Source organism: Archocentrus centrarchus, unplaced genomic scaffold (assembly GCF_007364275.1).
Source record: "Archocentrus centrarchus isolate MPI-CPG fArcCen1 unplaced genomic scaffold, fArcCen1 scaffold_57_ctg1, whole genome shotgun sequence".
NCBI classification, from domain to species: domain Eukaryota; kingdom Metazoa; phylum Chordata; class Actinopteri; order Cichliformes; family Cichlidae; genus Archocentrus; species Archocentrus centrarchus.
Window position 1 is genome coordinate 407,857 of NW_022060278.1, and position 18,805 is coordinate 426,661.

The 18,805-nt window shown below is 42.9% G+C and overlaps 1 long non-coding RNA gene and 1 pseudogene across 1 annotated transcript; one reads left to right on the forward strand and one right to left on the reverse strand.

Annotated features, from left to right (window-relative positions):
• LOC115777559 (obscurin-like) overlaps nucleotides 1-18,805 on the forward strand; it is a 698,358-nt pseudogene that overhangs the window by 39,142 nt on the left and 640,411 nt on the right.
• LOC115777585 (uncharacterized) lies at nucleotides 6,319-7,150 on the reverse strand. Its single transcript, XR_004019653.1, has 3 exons — nucleotides 7,078-7,150; nucleotides 6,859-6,909; nucleotides 6,319-6,608 (listed from the first exon to the last, which is right to left on the reverse strand). It is a non-coding gene; the product is annotated as an uncharacterized LOC115777585 (long non-coding RNA).

The following is an 18,805-nucleotide window of genomic DNA, read 5'->3' on the forward strand; positions in this document are numbered from 1 at the left end:
CAAACAGGAAGTGGAGAAGGTCCTCCTTCAAAGTAAAAGTTCTCAGCCCTGCAATCAAGTTTTCAAAAGGTCTAACTTTTACTTTATCTTTCTCCTTGGTACTAATTGTTATGTGCAGACAAACATGAAAAACTACAGGCAACAGTCACAATCTGCTGGCAACCAAAGCAATTGCACCTGAAACTGCACATTGACACTAATGCAACGTATCACCATAATTTTAATTAACTGCTTTTTTGTTGTATACTGTAATTTTGTGTCACCTAAGAACTGAAACCCTCCATGGATGGTAAGGAGCTTTCTTGTCTTGATGTTAGTGGCTTCTATTTCCTCCTTTGGCCAGTTTATTATCCCAGCAGAGTATCTGACAACTGGCAAGGTGTAGGTGTTGATTGCCCAGATCTTGTTCTTCCCATTCAGTTGACTCTTCGGGACTTGCCTTACTCTCTGCATGTACTTGGCGGTTGCAGTTTTCCTAGCAGCCTCTTCATTGTTCCCATTAGCCGGGATTCCAAGGCACTTTTAGCTGTCCTCAATGTCTGCAATGTTGCCTTCTGGTAGTACAATCCCCTCGGTTCTGACTACCTTCCTTCTCTTTGCTAACATCTGACTTCACTTTTCCAGTCTGAATGATGTTCGATCCTAGTGGTGTGGATCAGTGAATCAATGTCTTGTTTACTCCTGGCGTACAGCTTGATGTCATCCATGTAGAGGAGGTGGCTGATGTTTGCTCCGTTCAATAGCTGGTATCCGTAACCAGTTGTTGATGATCTAGCCTAGGAGGTTCAGGTCTATGCAAAACAGCAGTGGGTAAGGAGCATCTCCTTGGTAAATCCCACACTTGATGGTCAATTGTGAAATTGGTTTAAAGTTATTGGCCAGTAGTTGGATGGGACCGGTCCCTTCTGCAGATCCTTGGGGATCAGGACAGTCTGCCTTCAGTCAGCCATTCCAGGTGTGTCTTAGCTTTTAGCACGTGCTTCATTTCTGCAGTCGGCTCTTTTGCCATTAGGTGTGAATCATGTCAGGGCCTGGTGCTGTCTGATTCTTCATATGTAAGACACTTTTTTGGATGTCTGCCACTGTCATACTTACTGGATCCTGTTCAGGGAGGTTGCTGTGGTCTGTTCTTAGATCCACTAACCACTGAGCAATGGTGGTGTGTTTTGCATTCTTACTCCGTCTCCAGCGTTGATGGGGCATTGGTGGGGTGTTGTTTCTGCCACTTAGATTACACGAGTACACCTGAGTGGTTCAGTGGAGAACATCTGGTTTATTCTTCTGGCTTCTATCTCTCCGGAATACCTCTTCAATTGGTTAGCCAAGTCTGTGAGTAATGCACATATCTGTCATGTGTCTGTCTGTGTGTGTGTGTGTGTGTGTGTGTGTGGGGGGGGGGGGGGGGGGGGGGGGCATTAACAGCATTTTCATGCACAGTCTTTTAAACGCAGCTGTTTCTGAGCGTGAGAAAACAACTTTTCACAGTTTCTCTTGATGCTCATAGTTTTTTTACTGTAGTCCAGCATGTGTCATCACCACAGTGACTCTATTTTTAACCTGTTTTCATACAGGGTCATGCATACTTAAATGTAGCAGTGATAATTATTACTATTTTTGCAGTACAGACAGATAACATAAAAACGTGCCATGCAAACAGAGAGCAAAGTGAAATTCCCACTGTGCTCTTTGTCTGTGTTCCTTGTTAACTCTGCTCTGTGCTGATGACATAGTAAAACAAGACATCTGCCAAAGGAAGACTTTTGGCTGAAACCACAGGCTGCATTTCCTCTTTGCTTGGTGGCTCAGACAGAAATCATGAGTTTTTTTAGAAGATAAAAATAAACCTGAGGGAGAATAGAGAGTAACCAGCAACAGTCTTTAACACACATGTAGGCAGTGCAGGCTGCTCAGAAGAACAAAGATATTACTCTGTATTTTCAAGTTTGCAGTTTGATCTTCTATTATTGCTTCACATTACTGCTTAATGAAAACCTATCACTGTGTACCTGTGCAGGTCTGATTTCTATTATTTTTTTATTTTGTAAGTGTGTTAAAAGTTTTACATTAATAAAACGTATACAGGTTTATTCATTTGCAAAGTCTTTTAAGAGATTTAATCAATGGACAAACAGGTCAAAAACAGTTGTCATATTAGCACAAAGACACACTGAGCTCACTGCCAGCAGTTTTTAAAGTTTTATTGAGGAAGTTAATGAAGAGTTCTGGGACTGGAGGGTGGCACAGAAGAGGAAACTGGTTATTGGTACAGTGGAGATTTTTGGATTAGCCGGACGTGAATCGTTGGATAGGTTCTGGGTCGAGAGGCAGGTATCCAGCAGGGGGAAATGAGTGGGGAGTGGCAGGTATGTGAGTGTGACAGGAGGCTTGAGTGGCGCCCTTTGGGAATGCAGGTAAATCAGAAATCAGGTTCACAGAGTGAGCTCAGAGCAGGCAACTAGAAGGCAGACAGAGAGATGAAATTAACAAATGCAGAGAACTGAGATGCAAACATGGAGAGTCTAATTACCACCATGGGAGGTGTAACGATCTGGTGGAGATCTGCAGTCCTTCCAGCCACTGAATAACCTGGATGATGATGAGGAGGAGATTACGAACAGGTATGGAAGGCAATTAGAGAGACAGCCACACCCAGGCGTGGACCCAGGGACTCATCTGCCCACCTGTATAGAGAAAAAGAACAAAAAAAAAACTGGTGAGAGGAGAAGGAAAAGAAACAAAAGCCCTGAGCCTGCCCAGGCCATGACAACAATCTAGTCTTGTGCTACAGAAGTTCATCCTCATGATTTGTCCCCTTTAAGAATGGGGACTGGAGAGTGTGCTCAAACTACCAGGGGATCACACTCTTCAGCCTTCCCAGGAAAGTCTATGCCAGGGTGCTGGAAAGGAGAGGTGGTCCGTTAATGGACCATCAGATTGAGGAGAAACAATGCAGTTTTGACCTGGTTGTTGGACCCTGACCAGCTTTGAATCCTCTCAAAGCTATTTGAGTGGGTGGAAGCTTGGCCAAACCAGTTTAAGTGCATTGGTGGACTTGGAGAAAGCATTCGGCTGTGTCTCCTGGTGGCTTGGTCCACATTGCTGACAGTTTCCAATGGGTGCTGGACTGTGCCAGGGCTGCCCTTTGTCACCGATTCTGTAATTTTTATGGACAGAATTTCTAGGCGTAGTCAAGTGACAGAAGCTTCCAGCTTGTTGGCCTCAGAATCTCATCTCTGCTTTTTGCAGATGATTGGTCCTGTTGGCTTCATTAGGTGGTGACCTCCAGCTTGAACTGGAGCAGTTCACCGCCGAGTGTGAACAGCAGGAATGAGAATGAGCACCTCCAGTCTGAGGCCATGGTCTTCAGCTGGAAAAGGATGGAGTGCCCACTCTAGGTCAGGGATGAGTTGCTGCCCTAAGTTTAAGTATCTCTGGGTCTTGTTCACGAGTAAATGAGGAGCAGGAGAATTTCAGCTGGATCAGTTCAGTTGTCTGCACTGCACTGATCTGTCCTGGTGAAGTGAGTGCTGAGCATAAAAACACAGCTTTCAATTTACTGACTGATCTACGTCCCCTACCCTCACTATGTTCACGAGTACGGGTAGTAGCTGAACGACGTGACCCGCAGATACAAGCGATGGAATAGTTTGTCTGAAGGGTGGTTGGCCCCTCCCTTAGAGATTGGTTGAGGACTGCAGCCATTCAGGAGGGGCTCAGAGTAGAGCTACTACTCCTACACATCAAAAGGAGCCAGGTCAGGTGGTTCAGTCATCTGCCTAGGATGCCTCCTGGACATCTCCTGAGTGAGGTGTTCTGGCAATGTCCTACTGGGAGGAGGCCCCAGGGCAGACCCAGGACATACTGAGAGATTATATCTCTCTGGGGACGCTTTGGGTCACCCAGATAAACTGGAGGAGGTGGCTGTGTTGGATCGTGATTTGTTCCTTTATGGCCGAAATGAGTAGATTCAATCCTGTATAAGACTCAATTAAAACTAAAGTTTCCAAAAGAAAATCACAGGGATGAGCAGGCTCCAATGCAGGCTGTTTATTAGACATATTGGTTACACAAAACACAGACAGTAAAAGAATTAAGCACAAGAATACTCACACACACCCAAAGAGGAGAGGAGAAAGAAGAAGAGAAAAGGGAAGAGAGAAACCGAGAAAGATGCAGAGACAGGAAGAGAAGAAGAGCAGAGCAAGAGAGAGAGACAAACTTCTTCGCAGGAAAGAAACACAACGTCCCCAGAGTACCCCAGTAGTTTACAACAGCTCTGGCAGATCTGCAGAGCTCAGCTTTTGGGAGGCCCACTGTCATAAAGTTACCTAAAATACACCACGAGGTGGCAATGTCATGTGAACCAAAGATGTACCTGAGAATCCCACCAAGCCTTAAATATAAATGAGAAATATCAAAGTAATAAAATAATTCCCAACAACTGGGAAGAGGGAAGTCTAGAGTTCTCTGCTTAGGCTGCTGCCCCCAGAAGAAGATGGATGGAAGTTTATTAACTTATTCCATACTTTGCAGTTTTTATTTTTTTTTAAACTGTCTCACTTCTTTGGCCTGCAAGGGGCTGACCTTCCCTGCAGACCCATCTTCACCCCAACTGTCGTAATAAGAGACAGAAAATAAAGGAAAACATGTCAGCTGTAACTCCATGATGAAAACTTAGGAAATTAGAAAGGTGATACAACAGGACACACAATATCCCACAGAAATGGTGGAAAGTGGTCTCCAGCTTCAAATAGTTGGGCGTAAACCTCAGTAACAACCTCACCTGGGGCAACAAGACTTCCAGTCTGGTCAGGAAGGCACACCAACTTCTCTACTTCCTCAAGAGGCTGAGGCGTGCTGGACTTGGAAGTTCAGTCCTCTCCTCATTCTACAGATGTGTGGTGGAGAGCGTCCTGTACTCCTGCATCACTGTGTGGCATTGAAGCTGCTCTGCAGCAAAGAGGAAAGCTCTGCAGAGAGTGGTGAAGTCTGCACTGTTGGACTGTTGGAGTCAGCTTCTCCACCACCACAGACATTTACACCTCCAGATGCAGGAAAAGGGCCACCAGCATTACAAAGGGCCCCACACACCCAGCACACACACTTTTTGTTGTTTAAGCTGAATGAAGAGAGTCTGTAAATAAAAGGGCTCCAGGTATGATCGCCCCACTGCCTCTGACAGGCCATTCTGGGTATTACACCACTATAACAAGTCCATAATAACAGAAAAAACTCACACAGTCCAAAATATTTGTCAGATAAAACTGACATAAATAAAGTGTTTTTATTCATAAATACATAAACCACATGAAACAAAATATCACCACATTACTCTGGTTCTAAAAACACGTTTTCCCTCCTCTGATACACACACCTTCATTTTATACTCATGACCACCTTTACTGTCACAGAGGGGTTGATTCTTTCTCTGGATGAATGAAACTGTTGTGAAGAGCTACAAACAACAGACGGGGATTATTTAGCTTCTGCAACACGCTGTGGTAAATGACAACCTCTGAAGTCAAAGTCTTTAACCTTCATCATCACAGCTCTGGGAATATTTAACACCCAGCCAACCAGAGGAATCATTTGGACTATGACTAAATTGCGCCCTCTGTTGGTTACCAGCTCTAAACACAGTCCAGTGATTATATTTGAGAGGTGTGTTTTTTATCAGTGGAGACAAAAATTGTGGTGATTGCAGAAATATTTACGGTTGATATGAACTCTGCTGAAATTTTCATGTGTGCAGCTCTTCTTACACTGTGTGTGTGTGGTGTGTGTGTGTGTGTGTGTGTGTGTGTGTGTGTGTGTGTGTGTGTGTGTGTGTGTGTTGCTTTTGGAGTTTTCTTTCTGCTCTTTTTGTAACACTTGTTTTTGGCATCATGTGTGAGAACACAAAACAACTCAACAACAACCTCTGAGCTGTTTAAGTAACAATGAGTGCCTTTAAATGAACGCTCTCTTTCAGTGGATTCATGCACAACACTGAACTGCTGTAAATGTGCTCACTCTGACACACAACAACAACAACACAACACAACATTTATAGAACACTTTTCTTAACAAAGTTACAAAGTGTTTCCAAGAAAGAAATTTATGATATGACAAAATTAAAGAAATAGTTAAATGGATTAGTTCTTATATAACACTTTTCTACTCTGAGCACTCAAAGCGTTTATACAACACGTTTACAACAACATGTATACAACCCATATTCAAACAATGAATATGAGTAACTAAGCTGTAAATGTCTAACATTCACACACACATTCATTCTCCAATGCTTGCATCAGAGAGCAACTTGGGGTTCACCATAAAAACAGATCTACAGCACATTAAAGTTCATTAATATTCTGACTAATAAGAAATGAGTGAAACACACTGAGCGATTCTTTCTGAAGGAAATATAAACTCAGGCTATCAGGATCATTGCTTTGAATGAAAAATCTGCTCCTTTTCACTCAAAGTGACGTCAAGTTTTTAAGTTCCTTTAAAGAGAAAAAGATAAAAACAGCTAAAGAGCTGCTGTTAAGATTTTAGAGCTGTGGCTGAATTTGGATTCACATTATAGTAGTCAGAGCTCTCCTCTGGGTCACCACGTTGTCCTGTTGAGGTGATCAAATGAAAGCATTTAAAAACAAACACCCTCTGTTTGCATTTATTATCAGTCAGAATAATTAACAATGTAGATTTTACATTTCAAATCTCAGAGTTTGTGCACTCACTCGTCTTGTTAATGACTTTGAGCTGAATCACAGATATAATAATCATCTTATTGACTTTAATGTTAAACACAGTTATTGTTTAATCATCCAGCTTCCACAAACTCTGTATTAATGAAAGTGTGTACTTTACCATTTTCAGTGTTTTCAGAGCCTCTGATTGTCTCATAGACACAACGATCACCTACAGGTCAGAGAAAATCAGTCACCTCATGTCTGTGATACTAATTTAAACACAGTTTCAAACAAGTATTCTTGTTTCCTTCAACAGAGTTCAAACTGCAGCAGATGTAATAATTACAGTCTGGATGCAAAGAGCATCAGAATATTTTAAAGTAGATGAAAAACTAACCATGAAGAAGAGAGGAGTACACTTGCTGCTGATGTTCATCCTGATTCACCGTCTGCTCATTAGCAGGACCTTTATTAAAAATGTAAAGAAGACATTTGCTTTAACACGATTGTGTGTTTTATTCTGCTGTAACTCATTTCCACTTCAGGACCATATGATCCATCTGTGAGTTTAATGAAGTCCCACCTTTGGACCGTCTGCAGCAACACAACAAGAGCAGGAGGAAAATAATGATGAATCCAAAAGTTAGTCGAACAATCATCAGAACAGGAAATGAAGAGCTCTCAGCTGCTGTAAATAAGAAATGTTCAGTATTAATAAACATAAACTGAACTGAATTTACAAAGTGCTTTAATTTAAAAAAAAAACAAAAACAAAATAAATGAGGTACATGAATAAGAATAATCGATCTACAATAAATCAAAGTAAAAACTGTTTTGATCCTGCTCACCTTTAACTAACATCCAGCTCTGTGGTGACTCTCTTCCTGAGTATTCACACTTGTAGAAACCTTCATCAGACTTTGACACTGCAGAGATCTTCAGCTCCTCTCGGGTATCATTTTGAATAAGTTTGTCATTGTGGTAGAAAAACACATTGGAAAGTATTTTTTGTGTCCTCGAACTGCAGCTCAGACTAAAAGAAGCTCCTTCAGTCACAGGATGAACAGGACTCACCAGGATAGGAGCATCAGGATCATCTGTGACACAATCAAACACAATTGTTTCAGTCACATCAGCTGGTGCAGACTTTTAGAAAAAGCTGACACACAATAATAAGAACAGATTGAACAAATGTTTTTCATCATGAAGATCTAATATCTGATCTTAAATATTTAAAAACTTCTGTATGTGTGATAAAGTTTTTGACTTCCTCTTAAGGTCTGGGTTATTGTTGCTGCAACAAGACTGAAGCACAACAAATGCTGCATTCATTCAGTCACAGTAGTGCTATACAGCCTCCTCAGTAAATGTGCTGCACAGTTCAGATTTACAATGTGACTGTGAAGATGATGAGTTGCAGCTACAGGTGAGAAGTTAAAGTACTGAGTTAATGAGGATATAACATTATGACCACTGACAGGTGAAGTGAATAACACTGATTATCTCTTCATCTGTTAGTGGGTGGGACGTATTAGGCAGCAACTGAAAATGGGTCAGAGCATCTCTGAAACTGCAGGTCTTGTCAGCTGTTCCTGATCTGCAGTATCTGTCAAAAGTGATGAACCAACAGGGTCATTGATGCATGTGGGGAGTGAAGGCTGGCCCGTGTGATCTGATGCTGAATAAGTTCATGCTGGTTCTGATAGAAAGGAGTCAGAATACACAGTTTGCTGTGTTTGGGACTGCAAAGCTGCAAACCAGTCAGAGTGACCATGCTGACCACAGAGCGATGGAAGAAGGTGGCGGGTGGTCAGGTGTGCATGTGTGTCACTTACGTGGGAACACCTGACACCAGGATGCACTATGGGACTAAATTAGATAATTATATTCATTTTTATATGTGGCTGCTGCAGCAGTGAGGTGTGGTTTGAGCACAGCTGCAGGAGGAGAGGTGGGGCAGAGTAGTTCATGGAGCTGTGCACAGTGCAGGTAAAATAAAGAAAGTTTGCTGCTCTGAACTCCCTGATTGGCTCTGCACTGAGGAGAACTCACATACAGCAGAACCTTTGATACAACTGCACCTTTTTACATGATACACTCTGATGACACATCTTGAGCTTCTTAGCAGTTTATTGCCAAAGAAACTTTTATAAACTGCTTTATAAATGTCAAGTGAAATGAGACCAACAACCAAGAATATTATGCTGCTTTGGTGAGACGCATAAAATTAAACTAATTGTCATTTGTGTTTGTTTTGCCACTTCACACACAGCAAAGCTCATGTTTCTAAATCACTGAAATACAAGAAGAAAATGTATAATAACATACCCTGTACAGTGATGTTGACTGCACTGCTGAACTCTCCTGATCCAGACTCACACCAGTACACTGCAGTATCTGACTGTGATGTGTTGATGTTACATGTGGATCCAGTCTTTGTCCTACAGTCAGAGTTCAGTCGGCCGTCCTCAGTGAACTTCTTCACTCTCCACTCAGCAGAGTTTCCCTCACAGGTCAGTGAGACAGAGTCAGAGGTGAAGTGTTGCACTCTGTCAGGACTCACTGTGAGAGACGCTGCTGAATGAACATCTGGAAACATGCAGGGAGGAGACAAAGCTCAGAGATGTTAGGATTAAAATATCACAGTGAAAATGTTCATTTGTTTGAAGCTTTTTCTGTTCATATTTCAATCAGTGTTAATTTTGTCAAACGATCATTTTTAACTTGAAAACTCAATCAGTCTTTACACATTACAGACTCAACAGTCCAGAATTTAAGGGGAAAAAACAGAGAGATAATTTTCCTACAGAGAGACAGCTGCACTGATGTCTCCTCAGTGTTGGTATTAAATCTCATACTTGTTAAACCCAAAATAATTGTAAATAAATTCATAAAGTAGATTTGTTAATAAAGCTTTAAATGCAGTGACTCCTGCAGCTGCAAACATTTCACTGCACTGAACCTTCTGGGTCTCCTCAGTAATAATCTCATGGCTTTATTAGAAGCTGCTTGAAGTTTCTGTAAACTTGCTTTTGTATAGTTTGTCCACAGTGTGCAGAATACAGAGGTGTACAGCAGCTCTGCACACAGAAATCTTCACTCTGTAAATGTCATGTGATCTGTAATAAGACATCCAAGATATGTGACCTGATTACTGACAGTGAGATTATTATCAGACACACTGACCTGCAGACCAGACAAACTTTGGTTCACTGTGATCAGTGTGATACTCTGGGTCTCCTCTTCCAGCTCTACACACATATCCTGCTGTGTGTGTCTGTCCATCAATGATGTAGAAGTCCTGTGCAGTCCCACTGCCATCAGGTAGCAGCTCATAACTGTAGGATTTCTCTGATAGATCAGGAACAGCTTTATACCAGTAGAAGCTCCATCCTGCAGACGGATGTTCAACCTCACAGTTCAGAGTTACTGAGGCTCCAGGACTCAGCCATGATGGAGACACAGTGAGGACAGGACGGGGTCCATCTGTTCAATAAAGATTTTGTCCCAATCTTTAGTCTTTATCAACTTCAAGAGTGAGACTATTTAAAAGTCTAAACAAAAACACATTTTTACAGCCTGTAAAACACAGAGTGGATAAAAACATGCACAAAGGGAAAACGTTCATAGTTAACAAGCGCTACTTTAATGTTTGGTCTTCAACATGTGTTTTATTTTACAACAAATCTTAACACTCACCTTGTTCCTTAATCATAACTGTATCACTGTCCTCAGAGAAGAAAGCTGGATCTCCTCTCCCTCCTCTGCAGTGGTACAGACCTCCCTGTGAGACTCTAATATCTCTGTTTGCTTCATTTCCTCTCATGAGCTGAGCTTCAGAAGAGACTGAATCACGTCTGAACCAGTCAAACTTCCAGCCAGCAGAGCCCTCCACAGAGCAGCTCAGTGTCACGCTGCCCCCTGCTGGTATGATTGAACTTAGTGGTGTCAGTGTGGCTCTGGGTTTACCTGCTGTTGAGTTTACAGGAAAAAGTTCATTAGATTGTCACTTTTTATAGCGTTGATCACATGTTAAACATTTACTGTCTACAAAACTACACTATAAATTTCCCTGATTATCATTCACTTATCAAACTGTCATCTGTGTACTTTCCCCTTTAAACTGATCATATTTTAAGACCACCACAACACGGTGTCTCTCCTTTCTGTTTGCACAGTGAGAAGAACTGCTGTCCTAATCTGCCTGAAATTACAGAGACCATCACAGCAAACATTAATTTTTGTGAAGACTTGATAATCCCAAAGAAGGAAATTTGCCTTTTTCCAAATAACAAACTGTGAGTATCCAAAGCTTGGAAAAGTATCATTAATCAGAGGAACATTGCTTTCAACCGTGGTGATGTTTTTCATAGCAGAGAGTTGCAAAAGCAAGTGAAACAAGAACTGAAGCTGGCCAAAATTAAATATAAAGATAAAGTACAGTCACTGCTGAGCACTGGACGCTCACACCCTGCTTGGGAGGGTGTTCAGTCTATTATGGGAGAGCAACCCAGGAAGTGTCCCATTTCTTTTGGAGGTCTGTCTGATTTAGAGCTGGCAAATGATTTGAAAATTTTTTACAATGGTTTTAACATTCACAATTTTAATGAAGAACTGGCTGTGTACAGGGATGTTTCCTCAAAACAGTCAGTTATTATTATTGATAGATTATCAGTGCTCAAATTATTTAAGGGGGTAAAAGAGTGGAAAAGTCCAGGCCCAGAGAAAATAAATGGACGTCTCCTTAAAAACTGTGCAGAGCAATTGGCTGGAATTTTTTCATTTCTTTTCTCAACGTTTCTTGAGTTTCATAAAGTTCCTCATATCTGGAAGGACTCTATTATTGTACTGGTGCCTAAAGTTAAAGCATCTAAATCCTTAAATGATTATCATCCTGTTGCTTTAACATCTTTTTTAATGAAAATATTTGAGAAACTTGTGAGAAATTTTTTGTGCCACTCAGACAAAATTAGACCCCCTCCAATTCACCAATAGAACAGGGAGGGGTGTGGAGGATGCTGTGTGCACTTTGCTCCACAAAGTTCTGGAGCATCTGGATGGGGCACGTAATTTTTCCCATTTGCGTTTTATAGATTTTTCATCTGCTTTTAATCGCATTCAGCCCCATATTTTAGTGAGACGTCTTACATATAATCTTGATTCTGGTCTGGTTTCTTGGCTCATGGATGTTTTAACAGATAGACCACAGAGAGTGCGAGTCAGCAGCATTTTATCGGCTTTTATCCTCCACTGGTTCCCCTCAGGGACGTGTCCTCTCTGCACTTTTATTTGTTCTCTACACAAATGAGTGTCAAAGCCACAACAGAACAGATATATAATTAAGTACACAGACGACTCAGTGATCATCTCTCTGCTCCATGATGCAGATCCTGACCATGGCCCAGTTGTAGATGACTTTGTAACTTGGTGTGGGAATTCCTTTCTGGACATAAATGCATCAAAAACAAAGGAAATGATCACAGACTTTAGTCGGAAAACTTCATCCTTACCTGCTGTTCATATTCATGGATAGGAAATAAAAGCAGTGGAGAAATACAAATATTTGGGCACTATACTGGACAACAAACTGTCATTTAATGCAAATACAGATGCCATTTGTGCAAAGGCTCAGCAGCATATGTATTTGTTCAGGAAGGAGGTACTCTCTGCCACAGTGCAGAACAAAAAGATTGAAGTTCTCATTTATTCCCACTGCTGTTAACTTTTAGATGATTCTGTGTCCCTGGTTGTATGTTTGATTGTTTGATTCATTCTTGCTGTTGGCTGCAAAACAAACTGCTCCTCTGGATAATAAAGTTTATTGATTGATTGATTGATTGATTGATTGATTGATTGTCTGGAGACAGCTGGATCATTGTTGGAGGCAGAAATATTTCTTGTTTCCTGTTCAGACAGATGCATACAGTAAAACATTAAAGTTCAGCATGAATCAAAGTCCAACTTACCTGAAACTGTCAGAGTGAAGGCATCACTCCATCCTGTAAAGAGATAGTCACTGCTACCCCGACAGCTGTAGGCTCCTCTGTGGGACCCTGAAACTCTGCTGATCCTGTATTCTCTGGATGTTGGAGGGCTGATTGTGTTGGGTGCTCTCCATTCATATTTCCACACCTTTCCTTCACCTCCTTCAATCTCACATCTGAGGCTGATTTTCTCACCAGTGAATATCTGAGACCAGCTGGGATGCAGTTTCACAGCAGACAAAACTGTTCCCAACAAACACACAAAAAACACACACAAAGGAAAAACCTTCACAGTTATCAAGTGTTACTTTGATGTTTGATCATCAACGTGTGTTTTATTTTACAACAAAACTTAACACTCACCTTGTTCCTTAATCATAACTGTATCACTGTCCTCAGAGAAGAAAGCTGGATCTCCTCTCCCTCCTCTGCAGTGGTACAGACCTCCTCCTCTAATATCTCTGTTTGCTTCATTTCCTCTCATGAGCTGAGCTTCAGAAGAGACTGAATCACGTCTGAACCAGTCAAACTTCCAGCCAGCAGAGCCCTCCACAGAGCAGCTCAGGGTCACTCTGCCCCCTGCTGGAACAGCTGTGTTATCAGCTCTCAGTTCAGCCTTTGGTTTAGCTGCAGTTCAGTTTAGAACAAGAACAGAACAAGAAAATGAATCAGAACAATTTAAAGAACTGCACGAAATATCACAAAACCTTGATGATGAAGATACAACACACTGTACAACTGTCACACACAGTACTCATTTAATCAGCACTTTGAACCTTTTATGTTTACTTTGCTGTATTTAAAAATAATTAAGGATATTTTTCTAATGATATAATTAATTTGAAGTGTGACTGAGTTAACGATCAGTAATGAGAAGACGACTCTAGAAGAAAGTTAAACATTTCCAAATCCTGAAGAGTCAGAAACACGAGGAAATATTAATATTTCTGAATTCTGTTACTTTCTAGATCTTTGTATAGAGTTGTTTTTTGAAATATTGGTTTTCATGTTTTTAGTTATAATGAAGTGTTAGCAAAAAGGTAATAATAAGCAGGTTAATGGAGTGTTAATATTATTACACCAGTTTTTGCAGTAGGGTAGCTGTAGCATTTCCTTGTAAGTAGCTGTGCAGACGAAAGAGACCCTGAATTATGGGGCAGTCATTTTGTTTATTTGTATACAAGGGCAAAAAGATTTAATATTGTAGTTTGTGTTAAGAAATATGTTAGAAGAATATATTGTGAATGAGAAGAAGTATGATTTAATGTTTTATAAATAAACAGATGAGGAAGAGCCTGCAGACCAAATGCAGCTGATGTCTCCCGTCTTTATTTGTTTCTGTGTGAAAAAGACCCCACCAGAGGTCTGTAACATACACACCTGCAGTACATCAGACAGTACACAAGGAACAAGAACATTAATAATCCATCTACAATAAATCAGAATTAAAACTGTTTTGATCCTGCTCACCTTTAACTAACATCCAGCTCTGTGGTGACTCTCTTCCTGAGTATTCACACTTGTAGAAACCTTCATCAGACTTTGACACTGCAGAGATCTTCAGCTCCTCTCGGGTATCACTTTGAATAAGTTTGTCATTGTGGTAGAAAAACACATTGGAAAGTATTTTTTGTGTCCTCAAACTGCAGCTCAGACTAACAGAAGCTCCTTCAGTCACAGGATGAACAGGACTCACCAGGATAGGAGCATCATCATCATCTGTGACACAATCAAACACAATTGTTTCAGTCAGATCAGCTGGTGCAGACTTTTAGAAAAAGCTGACACACAATAATAAGAACAGATTGAACAAATGCTTTTCATCATGAAGATCTAATATCTGATCTTGAATATTTAAAAAATTCTGTATGTGTCAAACATTTTTTTTGCTAAATAATTTGTATAGAACTTATTTTGAATTGCGATCTGTGACATGAAAAAACAACTTCAGATCACACTGAACACAAAAAAACTTCCCTAAATGATGATGATGATTATTTATTATTATTATTATTATTATTATTATTATTATTATTATTATTGAATGCCTTGTCCAAGTCCACAAAAAACATGAAGACACGTTCGCGTTGGCAAACTCCCACGCATACTTGATCCTTGAGATGATACAGATCTGGTCCAGCGTTCCATGAACAGGGAGCTGGAAAGGAGAGTTTGTCTTATGGGAAGCTGAGGAGTTTGATCCTCCTATAGTTGGAGCACAGCCTCCCACTACTTTAAGATGGGAACCACCACCCCAGTCTGCCAATCCAGAAGCTTCACCCCAGATCTCATGTGAGGTTGCAGAGGCATGTCAGGGTGAATCTCATCTGCCTCTGGGGCCCTGCCACCAAAGAGTTGTTCAACTACCTCAGTGGCTTCAACCCCAGTGTATCTGACCCTGAATTGTTATTAGACTTTTTGGGTAAGTTTGCCTGCCGGGGATATATTTTTATTCTTTATTGGCATGAAGGATTCTTATTCTCCCTGTTTGCCTTTTATGGAGACACACAGTTCTCGCAGCCAACATGGTTCACTTTAGAATAGAATGCCTTTATTGTCATTATACAGGATGTACAATGAGATTGGAGGAAAGGAAGAGCCGTGAGCTGCTGCATCTGTGCGCGCCGCCATCTTGATACATCTAAATAGCTTCCTTTGGGTAGTGTAACGAGGTGTGTTCACTTTATGACAGTGTGCATTTTTCTGTTTAGGCTTCTGGGTTCAATGTTATTGATGATGATGCTGTGTATTTTGTAATATTTTGCTTTGTTGGAACTGTCAAATTTTGTTTATTTGAGTAGTTTTTTTCTTGCAATGTATTGAGTTCAATTCTTAATGTACGTATAGAGTTTGTGTCTAATTCCCTTTTTTCCTTTGTATTTTATCTAAAGTTTTCATGGCGCGCAACAAAGATGTTGGAGCAAAAATAAAGAATTAAGCGCCCGTCGAGACGCTCCATTTTCATTGATCCAAGGACAGCTACAGTCCTTGGGCTCACCTCAACACACGACCTGGACTCTGGAACCAGTCTCTTGGAGAGGGGCTGGACTCTGTTCCAGTCTGGAGTAAGAGCGTTTCAGATTTAGAAACTACAGTAAAAGTCGTCTAAGTTGAAGTCACACAAATCAGATTTTTCCTCTAGTCGGATGGCTTCTGCAGGCCCCGATTGTTCCTAATGTTAATTCCAGTAAAAATCATCTCCTAAGTCGGCTCATGCAAGTCGGATTTTCGCCTACCTTGGATGAAAACTCTGGTCCCATTGTAATAGATTTCCAGTTAAATTCAAATCATTACTTTCATTTCCATGCAGAAAACAAACATGAAGTAACCAAACACAGAGCCTAAAGCTCTGAATTTTCAACTGAAATTTATTACATACAGAAACTGTCAAGTACTGCTGTGCAATTCTGATAACAGAGCAACAGGTAAGTTACTGACACTAATGTGAAGGACACACAGGTACACAGGGCACGTCTGACTCCTGAGCAGTGGTAGATGTGTATAAAATGTCCCGCAGGTGGAGTCACTCAGTCTGGATCTAAAGCAGTTCTTGTTTTTTTTCTTTGTTTTTTTTAGCCTGTCATGTCTGGCAGTTTTCGCACTCAGAATATGATCCGAATACGCTGGTGTACCAAACATATTTGCTTTTCCAAGAATAGCGCCTTAAGTTTTACAATAGGCTACTCTTGTTAGCATGTATTTAGTTTGTATTTTAATTTTATTTTATTTATTTATACCAGGCGTGACAGGCAGAAAGGAAAGGGTACGAAAAGGAGTGAGAAAGAAAAACAAAAACAAAACAAAGGTGAGAAAAGAATAATCAAAGAATGATATCCACATATCTACACATGCACATACATACGCATACACACATACACACACACACACCATCCTGCTGTTGCTTGCAAGTAATGTGTGTATGTGCCTCTGTCATGGAACGTACTCACCAATGGAGGCAAGAAACTGCAATCATGCCCCCCGTGATCCAGAGGCGAACAGGAAAGGACCCAGGGGACGCGGCCTATCCACAGCCCACCAGGACATCAGAAGACGAGAGGCCACACATCCCGATGGCAACTGCGCACACACCCCAGAGGAGGAAGGAGGGAGACCCCAGTCGGACCCCCCCCACGGCCAAACGGCAAGAGTCCAGACAGCCAGAGGCAATGAGCAGCCAACTCCCACCGCAGGCCGGCATCCCCCGCACAAGCCGCGAATGCGGCCCCAAGGCCCCAGGCGCCCGAGAACCGCCCAACACCCAGCAGAGCCCCCCCACGACAAAGAGGCCCGAGCCACCCCCAGGCCCCAACCGCCAAGGGAGCGGGTCAAGAACCACGCTAAGACATCCGGCCGCGAACCCCGGGACCCACGGGCACCCGACACTCCAGGGGCAGCAGTGGCAACCAGCAGGAAGCGATAGGGAGTGATAGGGAGGGGTGACTCCCACCCTCCGCAACCATGTCCCACAGGTGCCAAGGCTCAGCAAGCCACAGGCCCAGGCCCTGCTGTCCACACACTCACACACATGCACACACACGCACACACATGTACCACACACATACACATTCACACACATGCACACACATGTACCACACACATACACACGCACACACATGCACCACACACACACACAAATCATATATTCATACTCACACATATGACTGTCACACATTCATGCGCACACACACAGAACTTCCATGGACACCAAGTGTGGGTGAGAGGGTACCAGCACAGAGCCAGTGGCACCCCGGCGAAGCAGCCAACCCGGCCCCAAGCCACTAGCCAGTCCCTACCCCAGGCAGGGTGCATGAAACTGGGGTGTGGAAGACCCGCCCTCCCCCTCCTTCCACTCAGCGTGTTTGGAGTGATATGTTGGGTGTATGTGAGTGTATGGAGTGGGAAGAATATGTATGTGTGTGTGAAAGCTACGATGCTATTAAAATTGGAGGTGACAGATGTGATGAGCACTGAGCAACAGCGCCCATCCACACCACCCCCCAAGGCCCTCAATGTCTAAGATGTAATTAAAATTGAGGAGCAGGCAGCAGTGAACAGAAGTGGGGCCACTTCAGCAGTTCCACACACTGACCACTGTGTGACACACCTGCCCCCCAAAGCCCTATGTGTACTATGACGTGTTGTGAGCTATATAATGTAATTAAAAAGGGAGAGTGGGACATCACGCAACATAGTGAGCAGAGCCAAAGAAGTGGCTCTACTCACCGCAGCACAAGTCCCCCTCACCCAAGACCCTACATGTGTGTGATGTAATGTTTGACTGAGTGGAGGAGGAGAAGGGCCAGGATATGTAAGACCGGGGGTAGAGAACTACCCCCAGAAGAAGAGAGCCAGCAAACTGCTGGCTCACTAAGCACCCCAGTTCCCTACACCCAACCACAGTGCAGGGAAGGCAGGTCCAGGGCCTGAATGGTCACACCCCCAGGGCACCACCGTGCCCAAGGCCAGCACCCACAGTCCACACCACAGACAAGCATAACACAACCCCCCCCCCCCCCCACACACACACACACACACACACACACATACACATACAAAAGACAACATATCACACACACACCCACCACACACATTCAAATATCTCTTTCTCACATACATACACACACACACACCCACCCACAACACACACAAATATCTCTCACACACACCCACACACACACACACACACACAAATGTCTCTCACACAGACACCGACACACACAGACACACACACGTACGCACACACACACACACACACACACACACACACACACACACACACACACACACACACACACACACAGTTGTCCTGAGTCCAGAACCAATGGCCCCCTGTGGGAAACTACTGCTCCCTTGCCTGCGTGCCCCTCCACCCCAAAGGATGCGCGGGCACCCCAGAATCCCGGAATGACGGCCAGACATCCCGACGCGGTCCAACCCACGCCACTCGACGGCGCGCCCAAGGGGGCACAGACCCCCCCAACGCAGGGAGGAGCCCAACCGGGAAACGGGCGACCCCGGGCACCAGGGCCCCAGAACCCACACCCCGACCCCCACGGAGAAAGCCGGCCACCGGGCCCGGAGCCAGCACCCACCACCACGGGCACCCCAGTCCCACGCCCCAAGACCATAAGAGTGCCCGTC